Genomic DNA, 15141 nt, shown 5'->3' on the forward strand with positions numbered 1-15141 from the left:
ATAAACACCATCAAAAATTTATGACATTCACCAACGAATTGTGTCCTCAAAAAAATAACAACCCAAAATAAATCCGAACCGCGACGCGCATTATTTACAACACCCGGAAAGCTTTAATTTATGATCGCTTTTTTAATCCGAATTAAATTTATGAATACATTTTTCCCGTCAATATGGGAATTTGTCCCAGTTCATAATCCCCGGGACCAAATGAAAATGAATTGCGGCGGTTGCGCGCTAGTTCGGGCCGCGATAAGCCCGATTTTCCGGACTCCACGTCCGTTTATCCGACAGCCGCGCTCTACGTCATAATTCCCGTATAACGTCATAATTTTCTCGCATATCGTCCTGTAACATATTTCGTACGGGGGATATCTATCCCCGAAACCACCCCCTAGACCGACCCTGAAACGACGGGACTAACGACTGGGGATTAACGGCCAACCGCACAAAGTACCACTGTGGCACACACACACACACATTATATTTATTATTTAAGTAAATATGATTAAATCTCACTATTATAACGCGTCACGTTTGTGTGAATGAATTAACTATCGACTCGATCGATTTATCTCGACGGGGATTTTATCTGGACATTCCAAAGTTTGGCAACAATGCTGATGTTACTTGCGTCAAATCCGATGTCATTTCTCTGATTAGAACCGACACAGAAGATCTCGTCGCGATAGTATAAGAACACTGTAATTTATTGTACTGGCTGTGATGTATGAGTTGGGTTTTATTCAATTACACATAAACATGACGGTTTATTATCGTAAATGTATCATAAATATGCTGCTCATGTGACGAGAGACATGTGCAATAATGTATATGAACTAATCGAGCCTACTTCAACACTTACAATCATAATTATGTTGTTGTTGTAATTTTTAATTGAAATTATGTGTATTATTATAATTAGTATTTTATATGTATAATCTATTTGTACATATAAGATAATCCGACAAAAAATATGTTTATTGTGTGGTAATTTAAGGAAAATCTTGATGAGCGTATTTTCTCGAACAATCTATTTTCTTATACATACATACATAGGTACATAAATAATTAAAATTGTATTATAGTTGAAAATAGCTTCACTGTTTGATTGTTCGCCATATTTTTACCCGGTAAACTGCCGGTTAATTAAAAAGTTAATTAAGTTCATATTGCGTGAAATTAATGAGTCAAACGCTGCTTATTTAAAACCTTTCCTATACAAAATACCACAATACGTCACAGAATAAAGCTGTTTTTCATTTTCGTATAATCAAATATGAGATGAAGCTGTACATTTCCTTAGAAATTTTGCATATATGTATAGTTTAAGGTGGTCATATTAATTAAAAGTAAAAAACATGTGCATAAGTATGACTTGCTTTCGAAATTACTGATTAAACTATTCAACCTTAAATAATACGTATAAATAAATACATGAAACAGGCGGCATAGACGATGAACTCAATTTTATACTTTCCCGTTGATCTCATTTTCGGGTTACCCTTAAACGACATCTATGTTATTAAACTTGTAAGCCAGACATGAATTCGAACTAATCCCAAATAATCACCATTGAATTACTGTTAATGCCATAATTGCCGCGATTTTCCCAAATTTCAGATCTAAAACTGACAGAGAGATCGTTTATAACCCTTCGAAATGGGATTCCAAGTTCGGGAAAGATTTATATAAGGATACAATGAAATCATATACAAAATTGATTTGTTTAACGGATATATGTACATATGTATGTATGTTTGTATATTTAAGGTACATTTTCAATGATGCCATTACGGGTTGCCCCTAAACGACATCTATGGTATTACACTTATACAAATATAAATTTACAGATTATAAATTTTGAAAAAAATACTCAAATAGTAGCAACATAAGAATAAGATGGTATTGCCAATTTGACGAGATTCCGTTTCAACAATGAAATTAAATAAATTGGCAAACTCTGATAGGAAACAATAAACTTGGGGCCACAAATATCCAAGTCTGACCAACAACACTGCAGAAATACTCGGAATAAATCCAATTGAGATTAACTTCTCGGTTGGGAGCATTAACGCATAACGCAAAACTTGATTTGTATAACGAATGTTTATGTAAATACATATATGTATTCAAGGTACGTTTTTCAATGATACCATTACGGGTTGCTCCTGAATGACATCTATGGTATTCAATTTATACAAATATAAATTTACAGATTATAAATTTTGAAAAAAATACTCAAATAGTAGCAACATAAGAGTAAGAGGGTATTGCCAATTAGACGAGAAACCGTTTCAACTATGAAATCAAATAAATTGGCAAACTCTGATAATAAACGATAAACTTGGAGCCACAAATATCCAAGTCTGACCAGCAACACTGCAGAAATACTCGGAATAAATTCAATTGAGGTTAACCTCTTGGTTGGGAGCATCAACACAACCATCCAACTATGCTGCTAGCCAAATTGTTATACTAATTTACATTATTTAGTACTCCATTTAGATATATATATATATATGTACATATAACAGTGACCAGACAAAACAAAACAACATTTTTTAATTTACTAGCTGAACCCGGTATGCATTGCAATGCCACAATAGCGCATGCAATTCCCGTTCCCGTTGCCTTCCCATTCCCGTTCCCGTTCCCGTTTAAAGTGATGGTTGGATCTTCTCTTCAACGCCGTGTCGTCATAAACCAACTGGTAACGTGGTTACCACCGAACACATTTCCTTGACTACACAATGGCGCTTCAAACTTTCGCGTCAGTAAAATTGTAATTACGAATATTATTATTAAGAAATTTTTTCCCGTTTTCTTTCACAGAAGCTTCCCGGACATGCATACAACAAATCCTGAAAGTTCCATCGTAATCGGTTGAGTGGATTAGGAGCTTATACGAGACAGACAGACAAACAGACATTCAATTTTATATATTTAGATTTTTCATTCGTATTACATATTATTTCCAACTTTTTGTGGTCAATAAGATCAGATGTCACTGCGTGACATTGTCGCTGTGTTCAACAGCCATGTAATCACAGGTCGTAACTTCAATAGTATGTCGTAACCACATATGTATGTATTTCAATCACACCTAGACTATTTTCCAAAGCAATCCGTTGCATGTCAATCAACAGTCCTAGATCGGTACACTATTTATTAATTATGTACATATTCAATACAATAGGCGTATCACAATAAAACTATTTACGATCCTTTCATTACCACCAATTGGGTACGATCGCGATAGAAAATTTTATTCCCAAGGCCGACTCTTACATACGTTACTCATCGACACCAACTTTAACAGCAATTTTAACGTAAACATTCGACCGATCGGAATGTGTCATGTGGAATCCATAAAAGGAGTAATGGATCGAATCGAGATCGGTTATTTCTCGCAGTTTAACCCGTTACGAACCGATGACAAGAAAAATAGTGTTAGGGTCAAGCACACAAATAACCAGTTCTGCTCTACGCCCATGAAAATGTCCCGCTGCAGATTTCCACTTCGTAATGCACTTGAGAATTGCGTCACAATTGCTCGGATTGATATGCACGTGGTGGAAATTGATGTATGTAGATTGATCACGCACCGCCACTGAAACACGCCAAGTAATCAGTCACCGAACAAATTTGCGAACGTACGCCGGTAGCGGTTACGGGATTTAAGATAATACATAATTTCAAGATGCAGTCGGTGCAGCAGCCGAACCGACACTTATTTAAAAATGCTTTTTCATTTTAATCAAATTTAATTTTAATGCGAATCTATAAACGTGTAAAGGTCTGTTCATACCTATCCAGCACGACCCGTATCCTGCAGGTGTCATGCAAGTGCGGATAGTATTCTTTGGTACATTCTATATGGACGCGCATGAATGCGTAAATGCGCATGCGCGAATGGAGTATGAATACGTCCATATAATGTACCAAAGAATACTATCCGCACTTGCATGACACCTGCAGGATACGGTTCGTGCTGGATAGGTATGAACAGACCTTAAATGGTATTTTAATTTCAATAATGCTACGATAATACTACATCATATATACATATGTATGTATATAATACTAGCTGAACCCAGTATGCATTGCAATGCCAGAATAAGGCATGCAATTCCCGTTCCCATTCCCGTTGCGTCTACCTCTACTAACGTCTCTTCAAACCAACTGGTATCGTGGTTACCAACAAACATATTTCCTTGACTACACAATGGCGTTTCAAACTTTCGCGTCGGTAAAATCGTAATTACGAATATCATTACTTTATCTATGTACGTAGTAACAATAGATGAAGTTTTGTGATCATGCGAAAATTCGAACTCGAGATTTTGACTGATTCGAACTCAGAATCGATTACTGATCACGTTTTCATGATCTAGATTAAATGTGTGTGTGTTTGTGTGTGTGTGTGTCTGTGTGTGTGTGTGTCTGTATGTGTGTGTGTGTCTGTGTGTTTTGGGGATTTTTTGAACACCGTTAGTCCTATCGAATCAAAACTTGGTATCGGGTACTAAAATTCTTATAGACATGACGAAAATTTTTTTCAAACTTTTAAGTTGACCGGAAATGGTACCTCCCCTTATAGGTGTCCTCTTTTTTTTAAGTTTTTGAATTCAATTATCTTCCAAACTACTGACTGAATCGGATTAAATTTTTTTTACATGTAATAGAAATAATAATGTCTATAACCTTATATTTTTTAAATATTTTTATCTGAACCGGAAGAGGTAGTTTTACTTTAGAGAATCGAGGTTTTTTATGTTTTTCTCAAAAACCTTTTGGTTTATTAAACTGAAAGTCAAAAATGTTGTCGCCTGAATCCTGTCCACACCCCTGAACGTATTAAGCTGAAAAATTATATTTGTATTCTTTATGTACTAACTTAGATTTGGTAACGTTTTGGTCAGAATTCGTAAACCGGAAGTAGTATTTTTTTTTAAAACAATATTTCATTATTTTATTTTGACCTTTTAAATAATTTTTATACTCTTGATATTTAATGTGTATAATAATTATACTGATTTTTATTATTGTATATATGTACATAATTGTGGGTATTGGGTTTTGTAAATAAAACATACATTTTTGCTTACGTCACGCGATGTAAAAATACGTACTTTTCATATTGTTCTTCCGATTCCGATTTCGGCTTCAATTTCGACTTCGATGTTTTATAATTTTATTTCATTTTTTATCACATAATTTAATTGGCATAACCGATTCCCGATTTCTGTTTCAGTTCTGATTCCGATTAATTATTACTAGTCACCGGAGCCTGAGGGGGCCGTGTATTGTTCAAAGGTTGTAAATGCATTGTTAAAGGTTTGCCGAACAATGGATAGCACTGTGATTATCCTACCTCTAATTATTACTATACATATTGTAACTTTATTTTAAATCGTGTCGATCATCAATCCGAAAGCACCCGTTGAAATTTCAACGGGCATACATATCAGTGACGTGCCGTCCATGGATGCTGTGGATGCTGCATACCCCACATATATTTTCATACCGTTTGTTTTCTGAATTTCTTGGTTTTATTTCTCTTTCATTTATTTTTGTTTACGTGATTATGATATATACGATCTTTTGTCTGATCCAAAATTGACATCCCCGTTAAAAGGCCTAAGTCGTCTGTGCGACCGATGCTTGTTTCACATCAAGCTCGTATCGCCATAGATGCTGAAGTTCTCTACAAATCCTTTGCGCATGCGCACAAGTGAGCCGTCACTCTTACGTACAGGCGTCTCGCTCGCGCGACACTTAATCTGAAAGCAAAATCTCCTTTGCATGTATGGACTTGATTCGCTTTTTTATGTATCGACTTTCGGTTGATTCATTGACTGATATTTCGTACGTTGCTTCCTAAGTTATTTACTTTTATTATTTTATTGTAATTTATTACGTCCTAGATTATTATGTATTATGGCCCTAAATATAAATAACCAAAGTAACAATGCAAGTGGATTTATCGCTGTTGCTACTAATAATTAAAAATGTAGTAAAAAGGACATTTTCTTCTCTACCATATAATGAAAAAGAGGTTATTATTAAAAAGTCCAAAAAACACACCAATATTGAATATTCATTCAAAAACGAAAACATATCAAATACATTTTAATAAATATAAATATGACAATGTTTGGAAGGATAAAATAAAATTTAAAAAAATAAACTGATCGTGTTTTGGGCAGCATCCTCTGGTTGAAAAGTCACCGCACGCCACTGATACATATGCATCAACTCGATACTTTATACCATTCTTACTATGAATACGTCAAACGTTAATACGATACAAATTTTCCTTATTTGTTAAAAAATCGAAACAAACGATATAAAACAACGTTAATTGATCATTGCCGCTTGTCCCTGAAGCTAGCACATCATCGCCAAATAAATTTTCAACTTGGCAAAGAATGTGCAACAAACGGCAATCGACAAACAATTGTTCAATGAACGCAATTGTCGAAAGGTGTCAATTAAGGCACGGCAAAAAAACAATTAAATCGAAATTCAACAGCACAACAAACATTCGCTCTAAAAGTCCAAAAGCAATTTCATCCGAATCGAAGCAATTTTAAAATCCACGAAACAATTCGACATCAACGCGTACGTACCTGAAAAAGAAACCGAAACGTGATATCCTGCTTTGCCTTCGAAAACAATAAACGATACGTTCCATTGTTTACCGTGGTGATCACATTATACGTGCATCGATCAGATTATCCGACCTGTCCATGTTTTTGTTTTTTTTCTTCTCTTTCCCGAATCCAAATTCGTAGAAAGTTCACACGTAGGTAGCCGATAGTTTGCGCCGTACATATCAATGAATTGCGCAAAATCTACTTTGGAAGTTCCCGAATTTTCCATATCGATTGTAAACAACACGCCTCCACACTATAATTTTTCGAGTTGCATTCCTACGAGTGTCTGTATGTACATAGTATGTACATATAACTGATTCCGACAGTGAACGTGTTAACCGCTTTTTAATTAAAAACTACACACACGCATCATTCACCGCCGTATTTCTGTATAATAAATCAGACACGACGAGACGAGTAAATGAAAGAATGTGCCATGATTATGATTTCGATGTCAATAAATTACGACAAATCAATTGTACTTGGCGTGTTTAGAATTCTCTGATGTCGAATGCATAATAAGAATGAACGCGCGTGTTCGCAATGAATGGCGCTATTTTTATTGTAATACCTAAAATACAAAATCATTAAAACGAGTAAGCATCGACTGTGACTCTACGCTGAATCATTTCTCCAGATGCAAAATAGTAGCGATGAAAGTTATGACCCAGTTCATTCCGATAAAATTTGATAAAGAATCAATCACATACGTAATTGGGAGATTGATAACACAAGGTGACAACAGTATTTGATTATTCGATCAAATAAGTAAGTCTAAAATTTTATCCTTGCAAGTTGAAAAAGACGTTCTGTACCATGAGGAGTTCGTTTAAAATAATAAAAAAATATTTGGCACCGCACATCAAAGTCAAACTCCAATCCCAATACCGATACTACTAAAACTGATTATACCGTGTACAACATATGTAGACTATTTATTTGAATGCTACTTGACTGTATAAGAAAACGGTGTATTGGCTAGTTTGTATGAATTACTCAAATAATCAACACTCAACTTTTTTTTTGACCTGCCATTCAAAGGAGCCCCTTATAATCTCATATATTTAAAATCAAATATATAGTATGCCGAAAAAGCCGTACTTATACCTAATAGTCTCAAGTTGAGACTACCTATATTTCGAAATACATATGTACATATATTGATTTATTTATTTTAAATTAAATTTACACCATACTGACCAACAGGTTACCCCAAAGCGCCACTATAGATGGAAACTTGTTAACACGATTCATTAAAACATGTCATATAAAATACAATGACACATATAACACTGTCCGACAAATGATGACTTTTTTTTGGTTCAGAGACGAGATGTGGCTCGAGATTCGGAGATACATATATGTGTTTTTTAAATCGTGCGATTTTTCTATATCTTGGTGTTGTTCGGTCGATTTCTCAAAATCTGTCAATTTTCTGTTCAAAATGAATATTGAAATCTATATTCGGGTACTTTATCTTCCATTTGTCGTACTTTTCAGCTTTCAAACCTCTCTAAGTAGTCGTCCAGTTCAAATCAAAAGTCAAAAATACGTATTTTCACTTGGGATTTTTTCCCACTGTTAATACTATTTTATATTGAGTATTTTCTATTGAAACATGTTTATTGGGATAGTGTTCTGGCCACACTATTTTTTTTCGTTTAAAATTGTTAATTGGAAATGTGCTGAATTTTAAATCGGTAAAATTGCGAGCTAAAAGCTCGTACTAGTATTTACTCGCATTTACACGAATCTGAATTGAATCAATAGGGATAATATATTAAATTGTCTTTATATGAGAATTAAATAAAATTCCTCTTAGAAAAATCATATTTCGACTATTCTTGTGGATTAATAACAAAAATTCGATCATTTTATAGAGGTAAGCCAGTTACCAATAGAAATAAGAGTAAAAATATAACGAAATTTTAACATCAACGAACTACCACCAAACCAAAACAAGAGAGCAATACATATCGAGGCAGTCAGCGCCGAGCGCCGATTGCGTACGTGAAAATGTAATTTTCCGCACATTTTCATTAAGTATTTATCAAATATGGCCCATTTTCCGGAACGGAAACGCGTTCGCCTAATTGACACTGGCCGTTACTCCTTATCGTTTCATATATACATATGTACATACGCACACAACATTGGCCGTTTCGCTCTAACCAACGGCTTTTCCGATAAACCCAACTTTCCCTCCCCCCCCCCTTAACCACCATCCCCTCTCTTCTCGTCTCTGTCCGATTCGAGAAGGAGGGCAACATTCCTAAGCTGCCGGGGTAGAACGTTCGAGTGTATAGTACGTACATAATTATTAATTCATTGGCATTCTGAGCACCGTTCGCTTTGAGGCCGACCGCGAACTCGCTAAGCGAGGCACAACAAACGCGTCAACACACACAATTAAACACGAGGGCCTCGCTTAACGTAACCCAAAAAAAAAACACACACACTATCCTAACACACTTGTGAAGAGTTTCGGTGATTACAACAAAATGTCTATACCCTTCAGGTATAAACACAGATTACCTAAATACAATCTGCTTTAGATCGTCGACTTTAGAGATTATTTAGTTAATTTTTAAATATTTATTGAAAAATCAACAAACAAGATGTATAAATGCATAAAAACTAAGAGTAAATATATAATATATATAACATCCGAGTCCAAATACAGATTTTCACAAATGAAAAGGAAAAGGATAAAAGCTAAAACATGACAAAATAGCACATTGCATAACTAAACTAAAGTGTTAAAATATTGGAAAAAGGTTATAAAATAGAATAGAAGCAGAAATGGATCAATCGTTCAAGATTCTCTTGATGTTAGTCCTGAATTGATGTAGGGAAATACCGAACAGATCAACCTCATTCAGCTCCCCGTTAAACATACGATAAACACGCTGCAGATAAAAATATTTTTGGGAATTAGTATTGAAAGGATTAAGTGAAAAGAGTGCAACGTGTCTAGAATACCTAACTGGGATCCCGAAATCAACCTTACTCAGGAAATCAGAACAATCAAGGAAACCATTTATGAGCTTAAAGAAGAATGTAGCATCAGTAAGTCGTCGCCTGACAGAAAGATTGTTAAAAGATAGGATTTTTAAAATATCGGAAACAGTAGAATGGGTATAGGTAGGAAAAAGGTAGCGTAAAGATTTAATACATTTAAGTTGGACTTTTCCAATACAATTAATATGGATAAATAAAAAGGTGACCAGATAATTGAGTCAAATTCAAGGTGAGACCTTACAAAGGAAAAATAAAGTAATTTAAGTACATAAGGATCATTAAAGGGTTTCGTTGAGCGGAGTAGGAATCCAAGAGATTTAAATGCTTTGTTGGTAATGAAGGAAATATGTTGAAAGAAATCGAGTTTATTATTGAGTATTACACCGAGATCCTTAATAGAAGATGATGTGTTCAGAATTGAATGGTTTAATTGATAGTAATAGGTGATAATAGACTTACATATTTCTAGTGAAATTTAAAATAGAGCATTTTTCTAGATTAATAAAAAGGTCATTGTTCAAACAATATATATAAAATTTATCCTGATCTTCCTTTAGCCAATGACAATCGTCTATAGTGTATAAAGGTTTATAAATTTTTGTATCATCAGTTTATAATTTTTTGTAATATTATGTATAATATATATTATGAGCATTTATAAAAATTGTAAACATGTTTTTGAGCTCTTCTTTTAATTTTGTTGTACATTAACATTAGAATAATATAATACAATGATTACTAACAAAATTAAATTAAAATTGTAAAATATAAAATGATCAATAGATCAGTAGCTATTAAAATAGATATAAGATATATTGTGAACACAATTTAGTAATAATAAAAAGCATTTAAATATCAAACACACACAACACTCTCCGCTCAACCACACGTAAATACATACAGACATACATATACATATAAATACCGGATGATTTGCATTTGATGGATATTGCCACTTGCAATATTGTAATATACATTATTCATCACAGATGATTATCGCTAATGTACTGAATTAAGTGAATTCTTGTCATATCTACAGTGCTCGTGTCGGACGATAATACCGATGCTCCGATTACATTATCCGTTTCGCTATCGATCTTATTGTTATTTTTATTTTTATTTATTTACACATTATCTCTCGCCTCTCGCCCTCTCAGCGGTGGCCTTAGCCCAATTGTTGTTTAATTTTTATTCGAATTTAAGTGGATACTGGAGAGCGTTTTTAAGAACTAGACCAAATGAATTGAATCGAAAGAGCAAGATAAAAATTTACCAGGAACGACTTTCATACGCGCCAAATATATTATGATCTTTTTGATTTTTAAATGCTTTTTTTTATTACTAAATATATATATTTTAATAGCTTTTAATTTAATTTTGTTAGTAATCATAGTATTATATTATTCTAATTTTAAAGTACAGCATAATAGGAAAAAGAGCTCAAAAACCTATTTACAATTCTTATAAATGCTCATAATACATCTAATACAAAATATTAATTAAAGACGCTCTAAAGTCGTTGATCTAAAGCATCTTATGATATTTTGTGGTTACTGTCTGTATGTATGTATATTTGTAAAATCGACTTTCCGCATGATCACAAAACTTCATCTATTGTTAATTATGCACACATTTAGATAAAGTAAAATTTTAGACATACATATGAAGGTATGTTACATACAGACTTTTATGCAAAACAGAGAATATCTGAATGTGAAAAATATTTCAATTAATGCATGTCAAATTGTATTGTTTTCAGTCATTGCATTTTGAATATGTACGAAATTTTACATATTGAATGAATTAACTCGTGGCTAATTTTTTGACATATTCAAGCTCATTTAATCTTTCAATTCGTATCATTTTTTAATAAATTTTCACCATACGTTATTCGATAATTATTATACCACATAAATGCATAAATACGTATTTATATTGTACGTATTATTACGTATCGACGTTATTCGATAATTATTATACCACATAAATGCATAAATACGTATGTATATTGGTTATTCAATACAATAAACTAGATAGACTTGTATATAGAATACAATTATTATTAATTCTGATCCTTTAATTACTACATAAAAAATGTTTTTTAGAGTCATAGAACATTAAAATTAAATGAAACACATAAAAATCATTATATTGACCATATATTGGCATTCCTTGAAAGCCATTAATATGGTCATTAATATGAAACCTTTATAATAAGCATTAACCAAAACAAAAAAATATCGAATATTTCTTGTATAATATAGTATTTATATAAAAAAATTCACTTCATTGTTTTATTTGACCCCACCCACATTTTTCAAAGTATTTTTTTAACACATTAGAAAATATTTACCACTTCAGATGTACCATACCATACATATGTATGTACATACAAATGTATATCATACCTATATTGTGTATTGTTCTCTATCTGACGCACAGGATTTTTATAAATTTACATACTTTAACTATTTTTGAATGCGTATACATATAGTAATATAATCAACCACGATGATTGAGTTTTGCATCATGCTATTTTTCGAACATAGCAACACGTGTAGAAATGTCAAATAATAATGCTAGAATAAATCATAAATTCCTTTTGTAATTTTCAAAATAGTGACAATTATTAACAAAGTTTATAGAAAATAATGACAATTATTAACATAGTTTTTAGAAAGTACTAAAATTAACAATTTTACTGCTTTCCATTATGTTCCTTCGATTGAAAAGAATGATTGTCCTATTAGGCATCGCACACGATCATTAATATTCATCCATTTACTTTTTACCTCTGTTAAAACCATCGTCATACATCAAACCATAAAAATGTATATCCTCCTTATACGGTCAATATTACTAGTTGGATCAAAATCAGATCACAACTTTTCGACAGGCAGAAATGACATGGAGCTAACAGAGTGAAGCAAATAAAAAGCTTTTAAAAATAAACTTGATGATTTCCTAAAAATTAATGGGTTTTTGTAGCTCTTTTTGGTTTCTTTTAATTTTATAGTTTAAGTTTTTACTTTATCTATGTATGTACGTAGTAACAATATATGAAGTTTTGTGATCATGCGAAAATTAGATGTCGAGATTTTGACTGATTCGAATTCAGAATCGATTACTGATCACGTTTTCATGATCTAGAAAAAATGTACATATGTGTGTGTGTCTGTGTATTTTGGGGATTTTTTGAACACCTTTAATCCTATCGAACTGATACTAACTATCGGTTACTAAAATATTTATCAACACCATGTAAATTTTTTTCAAATTTTTAAGTTGACCGGAAATGGTACTAACCAACTAAATCGAACTGAAATTTGTTTACATGTAATAGAAATAATAATTTTTATGATCTTATATTTTTTAAATATTTTTATCTGAACCGGAAGCAATAATTTTACTCTTGAGAATAGACGTTTTTTATGTTTCTCTCAGGAACCGTTTGGTTTATCGAACTGAAATTTCATATCTAAAAGTAAATAAGTATTGTGAAATGTATAGATAGTCAGTATTTTTATTATTTGTCCGGTAAGTTATTATTCGGTCATCATATAAGTACATATGCACATGTTACAACGAAATCGCACCATATTTAAGTTACATACATGTAGGTACTAGTCACTAGTGGGAAAGTATTCGGTTATGATTTCACTAAAACGCCAAAATGTTTGATTTATTATTTATGTTTTTTTTCCTTAGATATCAATTTATAGTCAGTAATTTAATATGCATAGATGGTCAGTATTTTTATTATTTGTTTTTTTTTTCATAACTATGTTATCTTTTGGTCACAAAAACATAGCCAAAGCCGGGGAGCATTTTGTTATTTTTACTAATTTATATTTTTATTTTCTTTTCTTGACTTCTTTTATAATATTTTTTTTTATATCAGTTTACTTTTTTTCCATTCAATGTTCTATTGTGTCTCTCTATATCTTTCTTTCATCGTTTCTTTAATAAAGTTATAAACCCCTTATATATTATACATATGTAGTGTTTGCATCCTTTTGATTTTTGTATGTTGTCGAGTTTATATGCTAAAAAAATCGATTTACTATATTAAAAAAAAAACACTAGAGAATCTCGAGAAACAAAAAGAAAATCTCGAATTCTCGAGATTCAAATATTTCGAGAAAATGAGATTCTCGAATCTCGACAATCAAAAAAAGTCGAGAAATCACAACTTCTAGTCCGTCCTTCAAAGGTTTTGATTTTGATTTTTAAATGCTTTTTATTATTACTAAATTATGTTCACAATACATCTTATATCTATTTTAATAGCTACTGATCTACTGATCATTTTCTATTTTACAATTTTAAATTAATTTTGTTAGTAATCATAGTATTATATTATTATAATGTTAATATGTACAGCGTAATAGGAAAAAACACTCAAAAACCTTTTTACAACTCCTATAAATGCTCATAATACATCTAATACATAATATTAATTAAAGACTCTCTAAATTCGATGACCTAAAGCAGATTGTGTTTAGGTAATCTGTGTGTTATACCTGAAGGGTATAGATATTTTATTGTAATCACTGAGACTCTTTACAAGTGTGTTAGTATGGTTATTAGTGATTCTGTCATATAATCTACCGGTTAGTTTGTTAGTAATGTCTGTAACAAACGGAATATTATTTATGGCATGCAGTTTTTTCAAGTTAGTATATATGGGTGTATTATAAATTATTTTTAGGGATTTATTTTGTATTATTTGGAGTTTGGAAAGGTTAGTATTCGAGGCGTTATTCCATACAGGTGAAGCATAGGTTAACAATGCTAATATGAGCGCGCGATATAATTTTAATCCTTCAAAGATTAAATGTTTAATTTCATTTGTAAAATGTAAAACTTGTATACGGTATATATGTATATGTTCGTTCAGTTCAATAAAGGCATTGCATAATCATGCACTCCATAAACCTACCGGACGTTGACGTGTTAACAATTTCACCCATTTCCTCCGTGCAATTAATATTCTGCATAACCCACCGACGCGTCGCTAGAAATCTGCTGACGTCACTCTCTCGGCCCACACTTTGAGCATCGGAAAATCTTCCATGTGCAATTGCAAAGATGCGAGAGAGACTCGAAAGGGGCAATATGTCCAAATCGATGTGTACAAAACAACCAGTCATTAGTCGCACGGTGGGCTCGCGCGCGCACGGCCGTGCATGCATACTCTATCTCCTACATACATACATACTCGATATACGTGTATACTTGAACGGATCCAGTGCTTACTTACCAGGCTATAGTGATGTGCACTCAGTGACAGTGACAGTGCTGTTGAAGATCCGGAAAAGCTGTGAAAATTGCCGGGTGATTTTTGTCCAAAGCGCGCGCTTCGACGCCACTTTTCACTTCAAAAACGTAAAATTTTATTTGAACTTCCCCGAAACAATTAAATGGAATTTTATTTGGTTTGAAGTTTGTTTAAATT

This window comes from Arctopsyche grandis, chromosome 4, assembly GCF_051622035.1.
Source record: "Arctopsyche grandis isolate Sample6627 chromosome 4, ASM5162203v2, whole genome shotgun sequence".
NCBI lineage: Eukaryota > Metazoa > Arthropoda > Insecta > Trichoptera > Hydropsychidae > Arctopsyche > Arctopsyche grandis.